Source organism: Micropterus salmoides, unplaced genomic scaffold (genome assembly GCF_014851395.1).
Source record: "Micropterus salmoides isolate LMB-PRFRI ecotype aquatic unplaced genomic scaffold, ASM1485139v1 Ms_hic_scaffold_14, whole genome shotgun sequence".
Taxonomy (NCBI): Eukaryota; Metazoa; Chordata; class Actinopteri; order Centrarchiformes; family Centrarchidae; genus Micropterus; species Micropterus salmoides.
Genome location: NW_024040485.1, coordinates 29,007,233 through 29,033,919, shown reverse-complemented (window position 1 = coordinate 29,033,919; position 26,687 = coordinate 29,007,233). Strand labels below are relative to the sequence as shown.

The window sequence follows — 26,687 nt, the reverse complement described above, 5'->3', positions numbered from 1 at the left end:
GTCCATGTTCAGCGAACGGCAGTGACAGTAAGAAACAGCGTCTGGATGAATCCCCTCCCTCCAGAGTTCTCCACATCAGGAAACTTCCCAATGAAGTTTCCGAGACTGAAGTCATTGCTCTGGGGCTGCCCTTTGGAAAGGTCACCAATATACTTATGCTGAAGGGTAAAAACCAGGTGAACTATAACAACACTCACACACACCACGAAACATGAACAGTCTTGTAATCACATTTAAGCTCAACTGAATAATATATATCCTTTTCTAAACAAGAAAAGGTCAGAGACACATCAGGGTTTTCTGTAAAACAACCACATGTAGTGCAGTTAAACACACTAACAGGCACGTGACTGGCAAAGAATGTTTTCACCCACAATGGTAAATTACAGGCACATCACAACTCGTGCTGTACAAAATATCCATCTGCAGTGTCTCACAATAGTGAGTACACCCCTCACATATTTGTAAATGTTGGATTATATCTCTTCATGTCACAACACTGAAGAAATGACACTTTGCTGCAGTGTAAAGTAGTGAGTGTGCAGCTCGTATGACAGTGTAAATTTGCTGTCCCCTCAAAATAACACATCACACAGCCGTTAATGTCTAAACTGCTGGCAACAAAAGTGAGGACACCCCTAAGTGAAAATGTCCAAATTGAGTCCAATGAGCCATTTTCCCTTTAGACATTAACTTAGGGGTGTCCTAACTTTTGTTGCCAGCAGTTTAGACATTAACGGCTGTGTGATGTGTTATTTTGAGGGGACAGCAAATTTACACTGTTATACAAGCTGCACACTCACTACTTTACATTGCAGCAAAGTGTCATTTCTTCAATGTTGTCACATGAAAAGATATAATCAAATATTTACACAAATGTGAGGGGTGTTCTCACTATTGTGAGATACTGTATAACGCTTCACGGATGGAAAGAGTATTATTATAATATTGTACTTAGTTCAAAGTACTGTTACTTAAAGGGGACCTATTATTCAACATTTCCAGCCCTATGTTTTAGTCCTGTATGGCAGCTTCCAATGATTTAAAGTAAAAAAGTTCTATCTTAAACTGGCCCTTCATGCAGTCTGTCATTTCAGCCTCTGCCTTTCTTAAGAGTAACTACTGCCATCAAGGTATGAATGTGTGGGTGAATGTGACATGTATTGTGCCTTTGAGTGGTCTGAAGACTAAAAAAGCCACTATACAAGCCCAGTTCATTTATCATTTGAATGGCGATGTGCCATTGATTTACCTCTCACACAACCGATTTCTTTCGTAGCACGTGCGACGCATATGTCAGCCCTGCACAGTGTCCTGGAGGTGATTTGTTATTCTGCTAAACATCAATATTACTGTGTGTTTCCAGGCGTTTTTGGAGTTGGGTACAGAGGAAGCAGCCATTACTATGGTGAACTACTACACAGCTGTCACACCACAGGTACGTCAACGTCCATTACACATTATTAATCATGTCTGTTGTTGTTAGGGCTACTAACTGAGTTATGTGTTATATGGATCGTATTTTTATTTTTTTTTCAGGTCAGAAACACTCCTGTGTTCATCCAGTACTCCAACCACAAGGAACTGAAAACAGACTCGGCTCTGAACCAAGTACACACATTGCTATATTTGTACACCAAACACTAGCCTTCAACCAAACTAGGGTGAAACTGATGTAATCTGGTGTTTATTCCTTCCTCTCAGAGGGCCCAGGCCGTGTTGCAGGCAGTGTCAGCAGTTCAGGATGGAAGCTCTCCATCATCGGACCCTGGAGTTTTGGACCTAGCTCCGCCCCCCAGCCCTGTCCTGCGTATTATCATTGACAACATGTTTTATCCCGTGACGCTGGATGTTCTGCAACAGGTAAAACATGAACGAGTTGTTTAGTCCCACCATTCAGATGGGTTCACACAGCCCCATCGTCTAGTTGACATTTTTCGGGTCACGGTCTCTTTAGCAATAATAAATATACAACGTCAGGTTAGAGTTTTTAGACAAAGCTTGCTGAGAAACATTTCAGATGAAAGATGTCATCTTTGGTTGGTTAGGATTAGGCACCAAAACTACTTGGTTAGGTAAGAGATCATGGTTTGAATTAAAAAAAGTACTTTCTTAAAACTATTGGTTTCACACGGGAAACGTCCCGTTTGCTCCATTACTTGAATGTTTGAGCTTTAATGCACATTTATTAGTAAATACTATTTTTGAGATCAAGACTTCTTCAGGGTTCAGAATTGAATTGATATTAAATAATCTTGCTTCACATTCTGCTCTGGTCTCTTCTTTAAGTTTGTAGTCAACATAATACCTTTTTATTATCTCAGTGAAATGTATTGAAACAAATGTAAATGTGAAACAAAAAGGCAGTTTATAATTTTGGTTGGTAAAAAAAAAATATGCTTGGCTCTGCCAGTCCCCCTTGTCCTGTGACTCTGGAGAGGAAAAAAGAAATCGGCATCAGTGTTTAGCTTTAAACTAGAATATAGAAACATTTTGGTGATTTTAATCAAACTTGGCCGTGTTTCTGGGATTTATTTGATTCTTCCAGATCTTCAGCAAGTTTGGGAACGTGATGAAGATAATAACTTTCACCAAGAACAACCAGTTTCAGGCTCTTCTGCAGTTCAGCGACCCCGTCAATGCACAACAAGCCAAACTGGTAGGATCACACACACATGAACATTACAGCTGTTAAATCAGGTAGACCGGTCTCCTACGGTTGTTTTGTTAGCATTCAGCAATTAAAGCTTCCATGAGGCTTTGACAGTGTGTCTGACTAAGAGATATTTGAATTTTATTTGTACCAAAGCTCCGTCCAGTAGCCTGACCTGGAGCACTTTTTAGTGTGAACAGAGTCTCTGTGCTAGAGTCCAAGTCAAGTCTCAAGTCACTCGTGGTTATAATGAATGTTGTATCACCTGCTGTGTTTAATTCAGGCTGTTTATAAAACTACATAGTTACAAGGGATTCTGTAACTGTAACCTGTTTTTCACTTAGAGAGCTCAACCATGTAATGTGCAGTGCAGTTATTGATTGTTTGGGTCTAGTTGTATGAAGTTTTAAAGCCAAAGTTTATGATGAACGGTTTTTCGTTCTCTCTCACGTGCGGCCGCGCGCAGCTGATACTACGTGGTTATAGGTAACGCAGGGAGGGAATAACAGCGAGCTCGTCAGACGTTACAAAAATGTTTTTCTGTGCTGTCAAATATAGTTTGTAGAAAGAAAGATAATCGGAATCGACTGGTCAGACCTGCAGAAAAATGCAATCGGTGCATTTCTAGTATTTTGCTGTTGTCTCTGAAAACATCAAACTGTTACAGCAACCAAAGCCTCTACTGTAGTTTTTTAGATGAAAGAAGGTAAAACAACTTCTCTTTCTTTACTATTATATACAACTTGATTCATTACTGTCCCGCTTAGTATGTAGCTAGAAAATTTTAATCTAAGGAATCCATATCAAGATTGTTTGTTAAACAAAAAATAGAGATTAAATCAGCTGCTAAATATCAAAAGCAGTATCAGCCTCAAAAATCCAGTATCTGTTTTGCTATACAAGCTACATATAAAACATTGTGAAAGCACTTTTATGATTCTTTCTGCCTCTTTCACTCCTTCGACTCCAGTCTCTGGACGGACAGAACATCTATAATTCATGCTGCACTCTGCGGATAGACTTCAGTAAACTGGTCAGCCTCAACGTCAAATACAACAATGATAAGAGTCGAGATTACACCAGACCTGACCTTCCTACTGGAGACGGAGAGTCAGCCAACAAGGATCATTCTTTATTGGGTAAATAAACCTCTATCTTAATTTATCTGCACCACATCCATTCATTCCTTACTTCCTTTCAGGGTATCCATAATGCTTAACTGGCACACGTGTGGCCCCATTTATGCAGTGAATTGAATATGAGTGGAATTACTGTATTCTGTATCACTAGATTATGCCATGTGTACAGTATAAACTATAATCATATGTTCTGGGATTATACTTCCCTCCTCTGCTAGAACAATAAGCAGGAAGTCAACACTGGGTGATTTAGTATTCACCTCAATGAGCTGCTTACCTACAATAAGAAGCGTAGTGGATGTTACGTAATAGAATTGTGGAAAAATAGCACAAATTAGGAGAAGTTGTAGAGGCAAACGCAGAGAGACTCATTTCTCTGTACTGTGGAACTACTCCACTTATTTATTAATTCATTCTTTCATCTTTATCCTCCATCTGTTCCAGCCGCCAACATCTTTTGTTACTGTTTTTCCATTGTGGTCTGTTACAGTGTCAAAGCACAAGCGAACCAGGATAACGTTCAGAGTAGAGTAGAAACAACTTTATTAGTCCCCAATGGGGAAACTCAATTGCCACCAGCTCCCATCACACAACACACTTCAATAATAGCCGAGTCCCAGCCGCTTATCTCCTTTACTGGCCTGGTGTGGGAAACATTTAGACAAATTAACGCAGGTCCCCATTAAACGCCTGGTCTGGTTTTTATACAAGTTCATTGGAGGTATAAAACCTCTCAAACCCTGCGGGGGCGACTGCTTTAGCTGCTTAAATGTAAATGCTCCGTATTTGTATAGCCTTTTCAACCACTCAAAGCGCTTTTACACTACATCTGCATTCACCAGTCACTCACATTCATTCACTGGTGGAACAGCCACCAGGGGCAATTCGGGGTTCAGTATCTTGCCCAAGGACACTTCGACACGCAGCCTGGAGGAGCCGGGGGATTGAACCGCCGACCTTCCGATTAACAGGCAACCCGCTCTACCTACATGAGCCACAGCCGCTTAGATCGCTAATACAAATATTAATGTTTAAACGTATTATCAATAAGTCCGTATGGACATGCTGCACATCGTTAGATCTGTTAGATTCTCCACAATTCAGTCGTTCAGGTCATTTAACAGAAACAACGAGCCCCAAAGTCTAATTCTTACAGATTTACAGATTAAACCTGCCTGGTACAAGAGAGGAAAGGGGGGAGGGGGGAAAAAGTGCTGACTGCCGTTATCTTTGAAGCGCCTGTTAAGTCCGAATGTGTCCCTTCCTTGATTATTTATATTCCTTTAGTCTGTAAGAGTCCACCCATCAAAAGAATCTTTTCATAAATATTAATCCAAGTAGTGAATCCTGTCATGTGAAGTCCATCGCTCTCTGTCTGCTGACTTCTCTCATCCTGCACTGTGTTGTTGTCGTGATGTTCGGTGCTAGATCAAATGAATGACGTGTATTTGAAATTATTGGATAAGTTTTATACAAGTATTATTCTGTTTGAAATAAACTGTTTCACAGTAGTTTCAGTTTTGTGCAAAAGGAATTAAAGGCCTGTCCCAAATGTCAATTCAGTGATTTTTAGCAAATAAAAGCCTGAGCTATTACTCAAAGTTTTACAGTAAACGGTAAAAAAGGACAACCAATATGTACAAAAAGCTGAAGAGCTTAAAAACTAAAATCTGAAATATCCATTAAAAAATCGAACTGCTGTTTGGATGAAAGACCTTCTGAGCCGTTGAGTTGAACACAGAGGCATCTTCAGTCTGCCACTAAAGGAACTACTAAGTGTCTTAAGGACACTGTGGAGTGGATGTTGTTCAAGATGCATGATATTCTTCAGTTTGGCACTTTTTCTCTTTTCTAAAGTGACCTCGAGTGACTCAGGGGGAAGGCCAATCACAGAGCCAGCCTTTTTAATCAACTTATTGATCCTATTTTTAACCTCTACAGTAATGCTGCCTCCCCAGCAAAGCACAGAATAAGAAAGAACACCGGCTATAGTGCCTTGATAAAGGGTATAAAGCAGATTTCTGCTCACGTCAAAGGACCGTCTTTTTATTTTAATTTGATAAACAATTATTATTTCTGTCTAGGTGTGTTTAGATGTTGTGAGGCTGCTGGTGTTCATTTTTGGTTGTGATAATGGTTCATGATTATCAAAAGCTTCCAGCGTTTTCAGTTTATTTAATATTTTATAAACCAAAAGCTTTATTTCTGGGCTCTTGTACTAGCACTGTCATTAATTAGTAGGGCAAGTAGTATTTTTTTGCAATTGAGCCAAGCAAAACTCAATTTACAATCAAATTGTTAATTAATTTGTAATTCATTTTTATATTAGTGTAATTATACTAAATAAAGGAGACCATTAAATGGACATGGCAGGAAATAGATTCCTTAGTGAGACAAAAGAATATATACCTAGATAAAAAGGAGTACTGTTGTTGTTGTTGCGCGAACAGAAAAATGTTTTCAGAGTGCAGGTAGTGCGATGAGAACGTTGATGGAAGAATACATTTATACTGCTTTCCACATAACCGCTGCACCAGTAGCACCTACACCTCAATTATACAAACCTGTACATTATTTTACTCTGACGCAGTTTCAACTCCAGAAAAGTTGTCTTTTACTTACAAAGTCGTAATATAGGCTGATCTTGACTTAATTAGATAATTGTCAAAGGAGTAATTAGCATTCCTAAAGGGAGGTTATAAAGATTATGGTCTAAATGACATAGGAAGGTGGGCATTTTAGATGGAAATGATTCCTGCTGATACTTTTTCTATAATGTAGTCTCTCTATCGGGGCTCCAGACTAACTTGGTTGCACTGATGCGCCAACATTTTTTATTTAGTTGCACCACCACAAAATTTGACTAAAAATGTCAAGATCAACTCTGTTGGTTACCCCCTTTGTTGTACCCTGACATGCACCAACCAAAATATTTAACTGCATGTGGCAGCGACGCAAACCGCAAGAACTGCGATTGGTCGGCTTGGCAGCATCACGTTTCCTCCAAGCCCCCAGGAATTGCTCCGTGCTTTGAAGCCAGTTTTGCTGGTGGTGAAGCAAGTGGTGGAATTTGATACCATTTGTAAAGTCTAGAAGAGCCGTGCTGTTATTTTTTTTTACCCTTATTCATGTTAGCAGAGGGATAAACTGGAAGTTAGCAGGCTCACCGGCAGAACTCAACACAGTAGAACATAGAAACCCCACCGCCAACTAGCGTTTTGGTGGTGTAACTGCAGAACGACAGAGTTTTTCTAAGAAAACACAGGTGAAATGGGAAATGAGCGATCTTGCACAGTAAACAGCTGTTGTTTGTTATTATAGCAATTATAAAGACAAAGAATATGGGTGAACGATTGATTAGCACACGCAGGTAGCAGGGATTGTCTGAGCTACAGAGAGAGCTGGAGGTGCAGCTCCCCGACACCCGGTTAACTCCTGACTGTGAGGTCACAACTCACGGCCCAAAAAGAACAACAAACGCACATGTGGACATTTTCAGCTGAGGACTGCGGCTTACTTTGGCTTCAACTCAACAATCATTCATGATTTCAGCTAAACGCTAAAGTTGCTGTTACCTTGTCTGTGGTCCGCTGGCAGAACACCGGCTGCTTTCTGATCAGGTGCCGTCACGCTGTTGCCGAGGCGACATAAGTTTCGTTTAACGCTGGACAGACGGTAACATTACAGAGTTGTTGTTGTTGTTTTCTTTAGCTTGTAATAATCCCATTCTTTGGACACTTTCTTCTTTGCCCCTGGCTATTTTCTCTCTCTTCCTCGACTTTGCAAACAGCGCCATCATAATCGCGTCGTGTTCACAGCGTAAGCGCGATGTGCGACAGTAATAAATGTCCCTGCGAAACACTGTGCTGTACAGTTGGATAGTATGGATTAAACGAACCCTTGATGCAAAGAATTTGCATTGATGCATTTTTGTAATCGATGAATTGTTTCAGCCCTATATAAATGCGAGGGTACATGCGTTGCCAATACCATAGGTATCTGCGTTGAGTCACCGCAGTAGTAAAAATCCAGCGCCCCTTCTCTGGTGAGCTCTCACCTTCCTTCACAAGTGAGTTTTGGGAGAAACACACACACAGAGATGCGCTAACAAAAAATTCCAAATTTGTCGCACTCTGGAGCCCTAAATATGCAATTAGCAAACTTAGCTTACTGCTCCGCCCTCTCCCAGAATGCCTACATGGTCACACGTGTGGCTACATGTATTGAAAATAACGGCGATACCTTGGAATATGTTTACAAGATTGTGATAAGATATTGTGAAGGTATGTTCCACGAAAAAGTCCCATGTTTGTATTGTATTTGTATTTTGAATTAGCATGCTAATAGCATAACATAGCTTAGCTTAATATCGTTGTGTTGTTAGGAGCCAGATAATCAGTTGAACTGAATTTCAGTTAGTTTCTGGCACCTTTTTAAAACCAGCTCTATAAATATGTGTCATTTTAGATATTCACACATTATGGTATATTGCTGTTTTAATATTCTGCAGACGTAGGCTGGTTAATTTTGATGCTAGGTCAGATGAGTGTTTTGTGGTATAAATCTAGTTGTCATTGTCTTGTAGGTACCCCATCTGGAGCGCTAGCTTCCTACTCTAGTGGAGGAGGTTACTCATCATCTCTCTCCCTCTCGCAGGGCGGAGGTACATATCCTTTCTTTTTTCTTAGTTCTGTTTTTCCATCACTGTGTCTGTGCCGTCTTCTGTCCTTTCTTTTGTCATGTCCTGATATGGTTGTCTGAATGCGCCAGAGCTGGTAAATACTTTTTCTCTTTATGGTCTCACTGATTGGTTGATTTTACAGCTAAATTAATAGACGAGACTGATCTTAGGAGTGATGATTAGCTGATCAATTAAAGTGGATTGGTACAATTCAGTTTTCTATATTTAATTTTTATTGCATATTTACGTTTAAGTCTACTGGACGCAATTTGCCTGAATTTTGTCTTTGCTTTGAATTTAAAGAATCTTTATTAATGGCCCAAAGCAGCCATTGTCAGTCACAGTCATGTATTTAAACCTCAGTTTAAAGTGAGCTTCCTCTGTGGGAAAAGGCCTTTTGTTGGGGGAGAATCAATTCACTTCCTGTTAGCACAAAAAGTACATTCAGTTTAAGTTGATTTGAAGTCCTCATAATCATTAAACTGCAGTTTCAGGAGACATTGTCTGGTGCAACTACAAAAGCTAACGAGGAACAGAGCAGTATGATGTGCAATGCATTGTGTCTTAAAGCCCTGGGAATAAAGTTCAGTGTTTGTTTTCATTCGCAAAATGTTTAATGAAAGGTTCATTTGTTTTTTAATCTGTGTTAAAGGAGCTTTCTATGTAAATGGGACGCGATGCAATTTATAAATATATATTGATTGCACTTGGTGGTTTAATTGTTTTATGAATGGCTTTTTCAGCAGTTTGGCCTCTCACCTCATGTCCCACTAACCCCCAGCCCCTCTTTTTGAGGCTGGATCAGGTTTTCCCTTGCTTTCAGGTTCCCTTTGTCTGTCATTTTAGGTTTTAATCACTTTTAGTGGGAGAATACGTAATCTTTAATTACACTGAATACATACTTGGGGTAAATGGAAATGAGTTATCAGAGATTTTAGTTGTTTAACCCACTTTGCAAACATGCAGAAACTATTTGGTCTAAATAATGTGAAGATAATGTTCATTTCTTGATGTTACTGGAGCAGCTTTGTTGACTGTTTTCCTTGGCAAATTCAGTTCTGCAGCAAATGCAACTTTTTAACGTACCTTAATAGTAATATATGTTTTGAAGTTCCTTAGGTTTTATTGCAAAACAATGAAATCACCAGCTCTTTAGCTGGGACGGTTAACCAACCGTGTAGGACTGCCTTTAGTCTTTATAACTGACTTTGTAGAGCTTCCCCCAGTGCGTTACAAACTGACGCCAGGGACCTTGACTCTGCGTCCACATGTGACAACATGTTGCAGAAGTTCATGTAATTTATTTTCACTCTTGCAGTTGACATTAACAAGCGTGTTAGTCTTGTTAGTGATATGGTTTCCTTGCATGTGTGATTCTGACCTGTTAATTGTCTTGTCTTTTCCTAACAGGAGCCATTAGTCCTCTGAGTGCCGCCGCCGCGCGGCAGCAGCTGCTGGTCGTGTTGCTCTGTCTGGGTCTGGAGTGTCAGGAGTCCTGTTGGCATCCAACCTCAATGAAGAGGTACACTAACCATGAGCATAACCGTGAATGAGTGTTTGCAATCTCTACTTTAAGTCACTCAGCTACTGAACTGACGCTGCTGAATGACTTTTGATAGTGTGAATTCGTGTGTGTGTGTGTGTGTGTGTGTGTGTGTGTGTGTGTGTGTGTGTGTGTGTGTGCGCAGCATGATTTATCATGTATCTTCCACCTAAATGTTATCCATGAAGTATAATTACAATAGATATGTCAAAGGGTGACTGTGGATAGTGAAGTGTCAAAGTATAAAATAATCATCTTAAACTATTATGTTTCTAAACTTAAAAGCATTTAAATATCCTAAATATTCGTAAATACGTGTTGTTTCTTCACAGCGCAGTGAAAACTCACTTTTAAACCTTTTTTGCAAGCACTTGAAATTGCTTAATGTTCAGTTGATCTTGTTTTGAAGGACATTTTCAGGCGGATTCAGAAGATTGCCGTCAATTAGGGGGGGGCAATATGGCAAAAATATGATATCGCAATATCACGATTCATTTTCCTGTTGGTTTTTAAGGCTATTTTGCAAGTTATTGGTTTAAAAGGGAAAAATAACTCTACTTTATTCATCACATACAATGTAGCCTCATGATTCATTTAAATAACAAAGAACTGATTAATTTATTCTTATAACATTTTAAAGATTTGATTTAATTTCCCTACGAGTGAATGTGCTGTTTGCTTCTGTATATTTTAAAACACAAAGTCAGGGAGGGAGCCGGTATTTTGACTCTTGGCACCCTGGGGCTGACTCGGCTAATAAAGGACAGCCAGCAGCACCGCTAACCGAGCTAACTAGCTACAGATACAGTTCGCCGTTTAGCAAAAAGTTAAATGTATCTGTCCATCAACAAACTCTCTTTAATGTAAATTTTAAAACGCCCAACACGGCTACAGTGTTGCATTTGTAGACAGCGGAGGACGCAGGATGACTTGCGATGTTGACAAAGTAGCTGTATGAGCCGCAGAACTAAAATTTATTGTGCACTGTAGCGCGATACTAACGATCTCTCTGAAAAAGGCAGACCGTGGAGACATTTTAATCGTTTACGATCAAATATCGTAAAATCGCACACCCCTACCATCAATGTTGTATGATGCCAAACATGTAGCAGCTTCTTATTACTATACATAACTAAATGTACAAGATTCGGACATTGGTCACTTACTTACAAATGTGTATTACCCCATATTCTGGTGTGTGTGTGTGTGTGTGTGTATATGTTGTCCAGATTGATTTTTGTTCTGCATGGACTGTCACAGGTCCTAAATGTCCTTTTTAAATATGTTGAACTACTTTTATGTTTGAGCATTTTATATCTCTGTAGCAGATCTTGAGTTATGTTGTGTTTTTGAAGCTTTGCGGTTTTCTCTAAACTGAAAACCTACATACTTCTATACTTTTATCTTAAATTTCTGTCTGTCAGTTTATTCTCTAATTGTAAATGTGCACTTAACGCTTTCATGTGTGTCTCTATACCTACCACATCTGTTTCTTTGTGTTCCATCTCTCTATCAGAGTCCTTCTCTCTCTCTGTGTCTGTCTTTGTTACTCCATAGTGGAGTGGTGGTTTTCACACATGTGCCGTCCTTCTGCTAAAGTCTCGGTGTAACAGCTGTATCCCGGCTGTTTGCTAGCAGCGTACTTTTCTCTCTGGTAATCGAGCGGCAGCTCCTGCATACACTTGGGATCATGCGCAAATACAATCTGTGGCTAGGTAGTGGAGTGTGTCAAGTGTGGTGTGGCCATTCTTCACGTGCGAGTGTTGAATCCAGGACATTGTTTTTGCATCACTTTGTTCATCCTTTCTCAACTGTATCAATATCAGTCATGCAGTACACTTGCTCTGTTTCCAGCTGGCATAGCAAAAAGACCCCAAACAGAGACTAATAGTTATTACCATTTAATTCCAGTGAGACCCACCTGAAAATATTTGATACTGATAAAACTTCTGAAGTGAGGATGGAACAGCTGCAACTCAGCTGGATAAGAGAAAATTGTTTGTTTAGTTGATATGTGGTGTGGCAATGATCTTAGGCCCCCTTTACACCTGTGTCTCGTATCCAGATTGTATCTAGGTATGATTTTAACATGAGTACATTTACACCTAGGGCTGGACGATATGGGCAAAAATGTTATCACGATAAAAAGTTTCATATCTTTCGATAATTATCACCATAAGTATCAAATCTTTATTTCTTTTGAGTTTAAAGGCTGATTTTTGCTACTGAGGGAAAGTTGAAGAAACCTGATGGTTAATTGTGGTTTAAACTTGTCTTTACGGTCAACACGTGAGGCCAAACAGTGGATCACTTCACAAATCTGAGGCAGAACATTCAAAACAATTATGATAAAATCTTTTTCAACACATATGCATGAGTAAAATTAAGTAAGTTTTTTTCAGTCTTTTTTTCCTTAACAAAATAACCATCTTAATAAAAAATTAAGTCCTAATTCGTTTATGATTCAAGTGAATAAAATCTAAAATTTATTGAATATTTATTGAACATTTGTTATATTGTTATTGAAAAAATTATTTTGTGATAATTGTTATTTTGTTGTCCAGCCCTATTTACACCTGGTATTAATGCGTCTCCAGTAAACATAATGAGGTCTGATGGAGATCTGATCACCCTGTCCTGCTCAAACAACCGAACATCACCACCTCTCGTGCGCAGGTCCAAAAAATAACTATAGACTGTATAATAACTTTTCTGGACTCACTTTCCACAGTGATTTTCTTTCCTCGTGGATCATACACCCACGTTAAACTCTCTTCAACGTTCACTGATGTTATGCCTCCTCTGGAAAGAAGTACAATTAAACTGAAGTTCCTCCTGGCATTGCTTCCTTGTGCTACCGTTCTTCATAATGTGCAATCCTCTTTATTGTAGAAGTTTTATATTTAGCGTTTAACTCAACAGCGGGTGAGTTCATGTTCACAAATCGTTCACCAAAAACATGAGCACATTCAATTAGGGCTGGGCAATAAAACAATAATCATCGCGATATAATTTCCCTCACTAACAAATGTTTAATGTCTGATTTAACTCATTTGAATCACAAACAAATTAGCACTTAATTTTTCTATTAAGATATTTATTTTGTTGAGGGGAAAGGAACAAATACCTCGGACTTGTGAAGTGATCCACTGTTTGGCATCAAGTTTTTGGAGTAAACTCAGCCTTTAAACTTGAATGAAATAATGATTTGACATTTATCCTGATAATTATCAATATTGTGAAAATATTTTTGGCCATATCGCACACGTACGTTTGATTTTATGTGTGAAAGACTGCGGCAGGTACGTATTTCTGCCCATGCAGTTGTTGCATGTGGATTTGCATTTACACTTGTGTTCATCACAATGTGTCACTGATTAAACCTGTGTTTTCTTGAGCACTGTCGCTTTGCAGTCAGCTAAACTTATTTTAATTCCAGGTGTAAAGGGGGCCACAGAAGCTCCAAACTTCAAGTTGGTTGAATTCCCAGCTGTAGATGCAGATCCTCATTCCTCCAACCTCTTTGAGTAGAAATAAACACATTTCCAAGCGTGTTTCCCATTGACAAATAAGTAAAGACTCCTGGAAGTCCAGATATCTTTTTGACTTTTCGATGGCAGTGTTTGTGGCAATTAACATGTCAAAGATTCATCCTGCTGAATCAAAAAAGTCAAATGTGTTCCATTTATTAATAGTTTGTAAATGTTCTACCTTGAAAACAATGAAAATATCTTCAAATTGAAGTTGCGTTGTTTGTGTTAAGAGTTCCTCTACACGTGTCTCGGTCTAATCTGCCAGTCGTGGTCAGCAGTCTTTTTGAAACCTGTAACCTCCAGTTCTGCCTCACGGTACTGTCCCCCTTTTTTTTTTTTGGTTTGATATGTCCTGCCACTCACTCTTTTAATCACTTGTTTGTTTCATGCTTTTAATAATTTTCCCATCCTTAGATTTATTACTTTCCTCCGATCCTTTTTCTTTTTTATCATTGATAACTGCATCCAGCAGGGAGTGTGTGTGTGTGTGTGTGTGTGTGTGTGTGTTGTGAGATACTGTGTGTTTCAAACCAGCAATCATTCAGACGCCGTGATGTTCCTCTGATGCTCTGTTTACTGACCTCTGCTTTGGTTTTTGTCCTCCTCTCCTCCTTTCTCCCTTCCCCGCCTCCTCTCTTCCCTCCTCTGCTCCTCCCTTCACACATTTATTTTCATCATTTGGCCATACATCCTTTCGTGTTGCATGCTTCTATTTAAAACCTCTCCCATTTTTCTTTCAACCCCTTTTTTCCTCTCTTAATCCGGTCTAACCCGACTATGGGTTTGCCGTTTTGACGCCCTCTCCAAACCCCCCCCCCCCCCCCCCCTTTTCCCTCCATCTTCCCTCCATCTTTGCTCCACCCCGCATCATCATGGAAACCACCACCTCCCCCCCTTCGTCCAACGCTGGGCGGTCTGATCTCTACCTTCGTCTCTCCTCTTCCTCCTCCTCTGCTCCTCCTCTTCCTGTCCTCTGCTCTGCGGTCTCTCTCTCTAAAGATGGTCACGCCTCAAAGTCTCTTTACCCTCTTCGGTATGTTCAACCTCTACTATTCTATCTGTATATCTCTCTCTGTTAATCCAATTTTGTCCACTTTCTTCAGTGATGTCGTGGACACGCTATTCCTTCTGTATCTGCGAGCCCCTCCCTCTGTCATATTGTAAACTACAGAGTTAAAATCTTCCTCTGTCTCTACATTGAAAGAGATTGTCTGATTGGTCAGCTTATCTCTTAACTGATGAGAACAAAGACACCGAAATCATTCATGTGTTTACAGAAACTCCGAATCACCACATAACGCACTGTTATTGTACGTGCGTATTGTGGGCACTGCATACAATAAGTAAAAAGCGTTGCTTACTTGGATATGTTGTAAGTTTCCTCCCGTTAAAGGACGGGTTCACAGTTTTTCCAAGTCTGTCTTGTAGCAGAAATGAACATTGAAACAGGTTTGACTGGCTGTAATCATTCCTCTTTTTTAATCTGGCCGTTAAGAGCTCTATCCCTTTACTGTACATTCAGACCAAATGCGAATTTAATCTCACAATGCTTTCCTGGCGGGGGTTTTATCGCTGGACAACTGCCAAGTGTTCACACACTACTCGCAATTACTACAGCTGTATGAACCCAAAGTAAACTTTTAGCTGTGATTAAATAGCAATAAACGGATCAAACTGATGCCGAAATAACTACAACATGATGCAGATTAGTTAAACATATAAATTCATGCTTTGTCAGGTCTGTCAGCGAGACAGCAGGACAACAACTTCTAAAATGCTTGTTTTCTGAATGGAGTTCGGATCGATCAGGGCTATGCTATGCTAACTTGTAAAGTAGTATGCTAACTCACAGTAAAGTACAAAGATAGCTGTAATAAAGTTACACACATATTTCTGAACTCACCAGGTAGTTTTTCCTTTTCTCCAAGCAATGTCCAGTTTGGTCAGTTTTTATTTTTTTAAATATAAATATGAAGCAGTAGTCCAACAGAGCTCTGGGTGCCACTGCGAACTGACGCTAACAACAACACTGGAACGGAAGCTCGCTGCTGAGAAACTCCAGTGAAGATAAATAATGTTGTAATCCCAAAAACTAAAGTAAAAGCTAACTTAATTAAAGCAGTTACCTCTGAGCTCCTGGCGCGAGTAAACGGCGTAGTTGCAAGAGCAGAATTCAGTGCGACTACGGGTGTTTATTTGTCCAAAAGCTGCAGCGCTGCTCTCGGCTCTGTCCTCTGCTTTTGCGTTTAGTAGCTCTCCGCCTGCCAGTGGCGTTTCAATCCTCCCCTCCGCTCTGCCTGGTCCTCTGCACACAACGGTGACGTCCGGATAATCTCAACGCTGATAGGCTATCGCGACTCAGCGTCATGCCGACTTTCTCTCTCTCGTGTGAGTTGAAAATTTTCGACTCACACGACGGCCTTCTTGTCGTCGGCAGCGGCCCCTCCGCACCGCCCGTTTTGGATATCGCGGCTCTCTGTGTCTTTGCATTGACTTCGCGTGTAAACGCACCGCCCCCGACGCTCACTTCGCTTTTGGTCTGAAAGCACCATAAGTCCTCTTTTTGTACAAAAATATATTCCAAAGTTAATGTGACGTTAAAACGAGACTTCAGCAGCCTGAGTTAGTCAGATCAAGTGGACTAAAACTGTGCTCGGCCAAAGAAAGACCAATCTCCAACATGTTTAGTACATGTTTTCGAGTAATTTATTTGTTATACTAAAATCTCAACCAAGAGCCTCCAATCTTCCAGGGGCCACATTGTGTTGTAGTGTTTATGTTCTCACCACATTATTGGTTAAGTTGATCATGACCAGTGTGCTCACTAAGACTCATTCTAGCTCTTAAAATCTCTGCACCGCTTTCTTTCGTTTTGCCCTTTTTCTCTAGATTTTGTATTAATCAAGTTGGGTAATTGTTCACCTTTTCATTCTACAATTTTGCTGTTGGGATTACCTGCCACTCAGGCACCTAAAATAGGCTCGCATTAGACTGTCAACCAGGCCAGCAATATTTCCATTTTTGTCCTCACACTTGGACCAGTTTTAGCAACTCCAGGAAAATCCACAGATCTTTCAAAAAAGTCTGTCTTCTCTCCATAAAGGGCCTTTTAAAAGTAGCTAAATTCTTTCTGCATTTACTGTACGTTTTTCTTTATACATGTGTCTCAGGTTAGTGCATGTCTTTTTAAAAAGGTGTCGTAAAAGTTGTCTTTTTATCTACAGTGTCCGTTTGTCTTCAAGCTGGATTTCTGAATCATGCACACCCTGCTCAGTCCAGAACACTTTCAGGTGTATGTAAAGCTCAGCTGAGGTCTGACTTTTCCCTCTGGTTGACAGTCATAACATAAAACCATTCGGGTTATACAGAAGGGTTTGAGTTTCTAGTACAAGTCAAATGGGAAGATTCCATCTTTTCTTTTCATTTGTCTTTCTAGCACTAACTTTATTCCTTCCATCCTTCACACCTCTCCTTTTATCTTCGTCGGCTCCATCTCTCCTGCTCTGTCTGTTCTGTCCTCCTCTTCTACCCTGCTCTCTCTTGGCTACCTCTCCCGCTCTCTCTCTCTGTCTCTGTCTCTGTCTCTCTCTCCCTATCTTCAGGAGTCTATGGTGATGTCCAGAGGGTGAAGATCCTCTACAACAAAAAGGACAGTGCTCTGATACAGTTGTCAGATGGCAACCAGGCCCAGCTGGGTAAGTAGTCACTAGTATTGCTCTGCAAAGTAAGATCAATCAAGACATGACTTTATTTATTAAAAAGGGGGGGTTAGCAAGTGTGGTATGAATGTTTTCAGGAGAGTGGAAGTTACAAGGGCTGTTTGAATTATTATTTAAGTCATGTAATTGAAGTGACAAATGACAAACTCACTGGGAACACTCGGTGTGAGAGCTAACAGGAGCTACTCACTGGTGGTGGTAGTAGTTGTTTTTTGTTTTTTTTAATAGTTTCTGTTTCGCTGGCCCCCACAATACACTGATTACTTGAATGTCATTAGTACTTATAGTACTATTTATAACAAATAGTTTTATTTGACTCTTATTTATCAAAACCTTAATATATTTTATTGTACTTTTGTTCACAGTTCTATTTATATCAATAAAAAAGTTTATTTTTATACTGCATTATGTCATGGATCTTGATATGGTGTCAACATAATAAAATTTTTTGTTATGCATTTCTTAAAATAAGGGGGGATAGAATATCGGCTGATATATCGGATTTTAAAATCCTGAAATATCAAAATCGGCATCAGACTTCCCATAACACTATATTGCCAAAAGTAATGGGACACACCGCCGAATAATTGAATTCAAGTGTTTCAGTCGCTTCCATGGCCACAGGTGTATAAAATCAAGCACGTAGGCATGCAGACTGCTTCTACAAACATTTGTGAAAGAATGGGTAGCTCTCAGGAGCTCAGTGAATTCAAGCGTGGTACCGTGATAGTATTTGTGAAATCTCCTCACTACTAAATATTCCACGGTCAACTGTTAGTGGTATTATAACAAAGTGGAAGCGATTGGGAACAACAGAGACTCAGCCACAGGGCGGGGTCAGCGCATGCTGAGGCGCACAGAAGTCGCACACTTTCTGCAGAGTCAACAGCTACAGACCTCCAAACGTTGCGTGGCCTCATTAGCTCAGGAACAGTACGTAGAGAGCTTCGTGGAATAGGTTCCCATGACCAAGCAACTGCATCCAAGCCTTACATCACCAAGTGCAATGCAAAGCGTCGGATGCAGTGGTGTAAAGCACGCCGCCACTGGACACAATCAGGCTTCTCTGTCTGGCAATCTGACGGACGAGTCTGGGTTTGGCAGTTGCCAGGAGAACGGTACTTGCCTGACTGCATTGTGCCAAGTGTAAAGTGTGGTGGAGGGGGGGGTTATAGTGTGGGGTTGTTTTTTTTAGGGGTTGGCCTTGGCCCCTTAGTTCCAGTGAAAGGAACTGTTAATGCTTCAGCATACCAAGACATTTTGGACAATTTCATGCTCCCAACTTTGTGCAAACACTTTGGGAATGGCCCCTTCCTGTTCCAACATGACTGTGTACCCGTCAATCAATCAAAATTTATTTGTAGAGCCCTTTAAAAATCCAAAGTGGACACAAAGTGCTGAATACATAAAAGACACTAAAAACAAAGCGCACTCAACGCATAAAATACTAATAAAAACAATAACAACCATACAATAAAATCAATACAACTAAAACAAGAAATGTCAACTTCAGTTTTCAAAGGCCAGGGAAAAGAGGTGGGTTTTAAGAATAGACTTAAAAACAGACAGTGATGATGCCTGTCTAATGTGCAGAGGTAGATCGTTCCACAGTTTAGGAGCTGCTATAGCAAAAACTCGTTCCCCTTTGAGCTTTTGGGCTTTGTTTTGGGAACACTTAGCAGTTGATTGGCTGACCTGAGAGAACTGTTGGGTCTATAGGGGTGTAGCAGCTCAGAGATGTAGGGTGGGGACATGACCATTAAGACACTTAAAAGCAAATAAAAGAATCTTAAAATGGATCCTATGATGTACAGGCAGCCAGTGGAGTATTTACATGTTCCAGTTAAGACGCACTGCAGCGTTTTGTATAATCTGGAGGTGAGCAATAGAGGACCCACTGACCCCCACGTACAGTGCATTACAGTAATCCAACCGAGTGGGAACAAAGTCGTGGATTACTGTCTGCTACCATAAGTGCTGCCTAGTTGCCTCAATTGAAAAAAGCTTGTTTTTACGACTGTCTGTCGAGCTTAAGGTCAGATTCGATTTTTAACACCAAGGTTAGTGATGGCTTGATATACTGACTCAAGGAACCCAGATTAACAAGGGGGTCCCAGTGGTCCCACCAAAAAACATCACTTCTGTCTTACTTTCATTAAGACTTAATAGGTTAAGAGCAATCCAAACCTTTATGTCGTCAAAAAACTTCAGTAACGGTCCAACAGTTTCATTCTTTTTAAGACGCGCATAGATCTGACTATCGTCTGCATAACAGTGGAATGACATACCATGCTTCCTAAGTATGGAACCAAGCAGGAGCAAATAAAGAGAGAAGAGAAGACGTACTAGTACTGAGCCCTGTGGGACCCCACAAGAGAAAGGAGCAGAGGAGGACACAAGACTCTCCACAGCTGACACAGAAAGTTCTGCCTTCCAAGTAGGACCTGAACCATTTCAGTGCTATGCCCTTGATGCCCACCCACCACTCCAAACAAGAGATGAGGATTTCATGGTCCACTGTGTCAAAGGCAGCAGTCAGTTCAAGAAGCACAAGAATAACACAATCCCCTGAGTCAGTAGCTAAAAGGATATCATTAAAAACTTTTAGCAGAGCTGAAAGTAAAGTAAGGTCCATAAAGGCATGGATAACTTTGCTGTGGAGAACTTGACTGGCCTGCCCATAGTCTTGACCTCAACCCTGATAGGACACTTTTGTGATGAATTAGAGCGGAGACTGCGAGCCAGGCCTTCTGGTCCAACATCTGTGCCTGACCTCACAAATGCGCTTCTAGAAGAATGGTCAGAAATTCCCAGGAACACACTTCTAAACCTTTTGGACAGCCTTCCCAGAAGAGTTGAAGCTGTTACAGCTACGGATTAAGAATGGGACGTCGTCAACCTTCGTACCTACGTGCATGTAAAGGCAGGCGACCCAAAACGTTTGGCAATATAGTGTGTGTGTATATATGAATGTTTAGAAGGTATATGCTAGATCATGGGTCTGCATCCTGCTGCTCCCGAGGTGCTTCAGGCTTTTAGATTTTTTTCACCTGCCCATGTTTTTATTTTTCCCTCACTTCTAGCTATGAGCCACTTAAATGGTCAAAAGGTGTTTGGTAAAGTGATGAGAGTGACGCTGTCCAAACATCAAACTGTGGCTTTGCCCAGAGAAGGACTGGATGACCAACTACTAACTAAAGGTAAGAGGATGAATTCATCCCGAAAGGAAGCTTGTCAGTATCTTTGAAATGAAAGCTTATTATGCATTAAGTTATGATGCTGCCTGTTAAATTAAGGTCAGTAATTAACAGTGTCAGCAGCCAGGTCAGATATTCACAGGTTCATGAAGTTTTACATGAAATATAGTAATATAAAGCTTTTATTGTACAATATTCTTCTTAACCCATGTTCAGAAATATGTTTCCATTTGTTCCAATATTCTCAAAAAGGTTCTAAACATTGTTCTAAATTAACTTCATAGAGTTAACGAAAGGGGAACGAAACAAAAAAGTGCTCACATTCTGGTGGAAAGACTGAATCTCAACCAGGGCTTCAGTTCCCAACAGTTACTTAAAACTCGCCTGCTTGTGCCCAAATAGCAAAAGGTGGGGCGGTACATGACCAGTCTCTTTAAAACTAGCAAGCAAATGCAACCTAAATGTTTAACAAACATATTCATGTTAAACTTAACTTGAATACCAAAATAAGATGTAGCTACACATAATGTTAAACCATTTCCTTTAAAGGCTGTGACAGATGACAAAAAAAAAAGATATTGTGGTGGGATTTCCCTCGTGGAAGTACAAGATCAAAATAAAACATCAATTAGACTAATTAAAAGTTAAAGCAATATTTTTTTTGTGTTACAGAAGGATAAAAATGAATATAAATTACAAAGCATCAAATAAACCAAATGTAAGTATTTAGCTTTTGGGGAAACGATCAAATTAAAGAATTTAGGACGAGAATCACTTGTGACGGGCCGACTGAGACGTCTGCAGAGGTCTCAAAGCACTTCCTCGCCTCCTTTTATATAAAAACATCATTCAAAGCTCTAAGTAGGTTTTCTGTCATATCTTAAAGTACAAACAGTTCAAGATTTATTTATTTTATTTAATCTTTATTTTACCAGGAGAGTCTCATTGAGATTAAGAACCTCTTTTGCAAGGGTGACCTGGCCAAGACAGGCAGGAAACAGAAAATGCAAAAGCAATCAGACTGGTTTCATAAAGTCATTTTAAATAATTTTCACAATCTAAGAACGTTTACATATTAAGGCATATGCCTCTAAGTCTTTCGGTTTGGATTTAAACGCGTTTAGCGAGATTAATTCAGTGAGTTTCAAGTCGTTTTGCAACGTATTCCATGCTGAGGGTGCAGAATACACAAATGCCTTCTTAAGATAAGATATACTTTATTGTCCCTGAAGGGAAATTTGTTTTGGACTCTGTCCATTCTGCAGCTTTATAAAACACACATTCTCATGCAACGCAACACATGCTTGTAGCACATTAACTCCTTCTTCCAATGGCAGTTTTGATTGAACAACCTGCATTCCCTGCAAATGCACACCCTTGTACAAAGCTTTAATGCTTCAGTCAGTCTCTGTTGTTGTAGGATGATATTGTTAAACAAAAGCATCTCTGAATCACCCACTTCATACGTAAAAGTAGCCTATAGAACAGCCTGCGGGATCTCCTACGAATGGTGATGTCATTTGTCACAGAATAGATTCATCAGTAAGTGTTGTATTGTTTTATATCGTTAATCTCTTATCTCCAACATTACCTGCTCCGGAGCAGGTTAGCCGTTCAGCATAAGTTAGCAGACACGATGTACCCTGGTAAGAAGTTAAACCACCGTCGTAGGACTAAAAACTCAGGCTTAACCCTGAAGTTATCTCGCTAACCTCACATCCTGCTTTGTAGTAAAGGCCTCAGGTAAACTGCAGCCCAGGTTTGAAAACATATTAATTTACAAGTCATTGTTCAATAAAAATCACAAAGCAAGCCAGCCATAAATACAAGGAGTCTCAGAGGTTATATAAATATCTGGAACTCCAGTTTCTCCAACACACTTCCCACTAGATGCCACTAAAACATACACACTGAAGCTTTAAGTTGGCACAGAGGATTTTCTCGCACATCAGCTTTATTTAGATTTTCTAAATCCACTTGGGTTGAGTACAAGCAACCCCCTACACAGTGCCAAAGTTCTAATACCAACAATATTGCTTATATAATGTAATATGATACAGAATATGTTGTTACTTTAAAGAATTTGCAAGAATTTCACTAAAGTTTTTGTCATGATGTAAACATTTATTTTTGTTGGGCAGATTTTTCTGGCTCGCCACTCCATCGCTTTAAGAAGCCAGGATCCAAAAACTTCCAGAACATCTTTCCTCCCTCTGCAACACTTCACCTCTCCAATATCCGGTATTACAACCACTACTACACATTAACGCATGCACTGTTCTGTCTCCAAATTGTTTTTAACTGTGTTTAATGAACAACACTGTTGTATGACTCTCATTTTTAACTATTTATCTTTTGAATTGCTTGATTTTGTCTTGGTCTGTGGCCTCTGTCCTGTAAAGTTTTAAATCTAGGGCAGGTCTTGTAAAGCACTTTAAACACTATTTTGATAAGTGCTGTATATAAAGTTGTTGTTGTGTTTTATTATTATTAACAGATTAGCTTGTTTTTGTGCTACTTTGCTTCACGACGATAAGTTTGTCTTTGCCTGTCCAGGGATGGAGTTGGAGAGGAGGATCTACGTCTTCTGTTCTCTAACGGTGGAGGAGCTGTCAAGGCCTTCAAATTCTTCCAGTACGTATGAAGCTCTTCATGACATGACACATGTTTACGTCCTATCTTAAAAACAGGGCACCAGAACACAAGATAACTCTTCTTATATATAGTTACAGAAAGTATTCAGACCCTTTATTGTCTCACAATGTTGCAGCCTTGTGCTAAAATCGTAAATTTTCTGCCTTCAGTCTGCACTGGGTCCACACGTACAGTGTTCAGACCCTTTGCTATGACGCTTGAAATGTAGTCCAGGTGACACCCGTGTGTCTTGATCATTTTTGAGATGTTTCCACAACTTGATTGGAATCCACATGTTGTAAATTCAATTGAAGTGACATTATTTGGAAAAGCGCGCACACACCTGCCTACATAAGGTCTCACAGTTCAGAGCTCAAAGACAGGTTTGTGTCCAGGCACCGATCAGGGGAACAAAAAATGTCAGCTGCTCTTAAATGGTAGAAGTTTGGAACAACCAGAACTCGATCACCTACGCAATACCATCCGATTGGTGGTGACAGCATCATGATTTGTTCAACAACCTTTTCTTAAAAGTGGAGTAAGTGATTTTGGAGAAATCCAATATATATAATGATATAGAGTGAACAACACAGCAAGTAATAAGCAAGTAATGTAATTCCTGGGAGCTAAGTTGTGGGTTAGCATACTGGCGTTACAGTTGCTGCTGTGACGCTAACATGCAGAGAGGACGAGTCGATGAGCTAGTTCGTAAGCTGAATGTCCGTGGGCGAGACAATAAACGTTACCTGACACACAAGTCACGACTGGTGACTAGTGTTGTGAGGTGGGGTGCGGGCCATTTTGTTGGTTTCCCATTTACACAGCCAGAACTGTGTACCAACACCGGATTTTGTTTTTATCCAGCACACACACCGAACAGACAGCTCGCGGACCGTCCGTGAGCAGATATTCTATGAATTTGACAAAAAGACGTGTGTTGGATTAGGATAGCTAACCCCACCTTAAATGAAAACCTGGTCCAGAGCACTCATCAGACTGGGCCAAAGGTTCACCATACAACAAGACAACGACTGTGACCACTCCTTGAGTGGCCCAGCCAGAGTCGAGACTTGAACCCAATCACAACATCTCTGGAGCGACCTTAAAATGGCGGCCCTCATCCAACCTGACAGAGCTTAAAGAGGTGGTATTCTTAGTCCTTAGTCCTTTTTCCTTCTGCTTTATTGAGTTATATACCTTTTTTGTGCATGTAATAGGTTTGCAAAGTGAAAAGGGGAGTTCCCATCTCCTACAGAAAGAAAAGGATGAAAGCTAAATGCGCCTCATAGGAAGCACGCCCTCAGAAACAGCGGTGGAAAAACCTAGAGCTGCAGCACATAGCTCTCCTCTCCCTTCCAAACACCAGCTACCCTCCAGGCAGTCAGTGGACATAAAGTTGTTCCTGTGATGTAGAGACAGAGCTCAGTTAAAACTTTATGTATGAAAGATACTTTTGTTACAGATTAATAACTCACCACTCTGAAACTCTCGCTCCAGTCCATGTTGCCAAGCTGGTCGGCAACGCGTACAGCTGGACCCAAGCCGTGTTTGCTTCTTGCTGACCCGCCCTTCTCTTCTTCTGATTGGCTAGTAGTCCTTAACTAGGAACTGCGCATGTGCAACTCCCAACAAAGATCATTTAGAGACAAGATTGTATCACTCCACAGCTAAAACGAAGCCTTCAACACAGGGTGAAAAGAGGAGCTGCAGCAATGTGCAGTATGACAGAAAATATGGTGTTTTTTGAAAATTAAACCATGTAAACCTGTTCAGGTACAACCCCTAAATAAGATTTTGAGCCTGAAAATGAGCAGAATACCACCTCTTTAAGAGGATCTGCAGAATGGCAGAAAATCCCCAAACTGAGGCGCAGAGCTTGTCTTGTCAACTAAGTACAGAGTTAAGGGTCTGAATACTTATGTCATTGTGATAATTCAGGTTTGTTTTTTTGATAAATTTAATAATATATGAATAAAATAAACCTTTTTACTCGTTGTCATTAGTGAGTATACAGTAGAGTGTAGATTAATGAGGGGCAAAATTAATTTAAACGCACAAGGCAGCAACATAACAAAATGTGAATGCTCTGTCCTGCTTTTCAAGAACGAAAATAAAACGATCTCGACTATTATCTTGTATACGTAAAAGATGATTAGTGGCTTGTTTTTGCATTGGTCTGGCCTACCCAGGAAGTAAATAGCGCTCTGACAAAAATGTGAAAAATGTTTGTCTCTGCTCTTTCCTCATCAGGGACCGTAAGATGTCCTTGATCCAGATGTCGTCAGTAGAGGAAGCGATCCAGGCTCTGATGGAGCTTCACAACTACGACATGGGAGGGAATCACCACCTGAAAGTTTCCTTTTCAAAGTCTACCATCTAACCGTCACACGTGTCTCCTGAACCTTAGATCTCCGGAAAGCAAGGAAGTCGCTACCATTTGTCGTCTTCTTCTGTTAAACTCATCTGTAACCCCCCCTCCCCCCTCCTTATTTATGTGGTACAATATTTTATCTCTGAAATGTGCTGCAACATCCAAAGCGAAACATTAGAAATAGTTTTCTGTTAAAATATTGAAAAAATCCAAATTCAAACAAAGAACATTTTCTTTCCAAATTCCTGCTTTCACTCATGTGACATCTTGAAAGGCAACAAATCATGAGCAGAACCTCCAGTCGTTTAACTTCGGCTACATCCAGACTACCACGTTTTCGTTTTAAAACACAGACCTTCTGCTACGGTTGCTCCTCCCGTCCAGAATAAAACGGCACATCGGAGCACGGAGGTCTTTAAGAACGATGACTCACTCAAGTTTGACTTCCTGATTGAGTCGTTGCAAAGCAAATATGGCAACATGCACAGAACAAGTGTGTTAATGGCACAGTACAAAATACTACAAAAATAGAAGCACTTAACATTTGTACAGTGCGTGTCGCCGTATTTGCTTTGTGACGACTCCCAGTCTGTCGTCAGAATCTTCTGTCACTGCAGAGTTGGGCTGGGCAATAAAACAATAATGACAATTATCGCAATATAATTTTCCTCAATATAATAAATGTTCAGTATATCGTCAATAAATATTTGGATTAATTCATTTCAATCACGGACAAATTAGCCTTTAATATTTCTATAAAATATTTATTTTGTTGAGGAAAAGGGCCTGAAAAAAGATTTTATAATAATAGTTTTGAATGTTATACCTCAGATTTGTTTAGTGATCCACTGTTTGACATCAAGTGCTTATCACATTCTGACCATAAAGAAAAGTTTAAAAACACAATTAACCATCTGGTTTCTTCAATTTTCACTCAGGAGCAAAAATCAGCCTTTAAACTTTAAAGAAACAATGATTTGACATGTATCGTGATAATTATCGCTATCGAATGATATGAAATGTTTATATCGTGATAACTGTTTTGGCCATATCGCCCAGCCCTACTGCGGAGTAGACGGTCTGCTTCCTGTTTACACCAGGCACGCGCCTGCCCAGTGTACGTGAACGGCCCCTAGATGTGCATTTATATAGACGGAAATCACCTCTGACACGCAGCTAAAACGCTCGTGTGGACAGAGATTGATTTCGTTTTAAAA

The 26,687-nt window shown here is 40.2% G+C and overlaps 1 pseudogene; it reads left to right on the top strand.

Moving 5' to 3' along the window:
* The window catches only part of LOC119902591, a 29,571-nt pseudogene extending 3,452 nt beyond the window's left edge, over positions 1–26,119 (top strand).
* Positions 26,120–26,687: the final 568 nt, after the last annotated feature.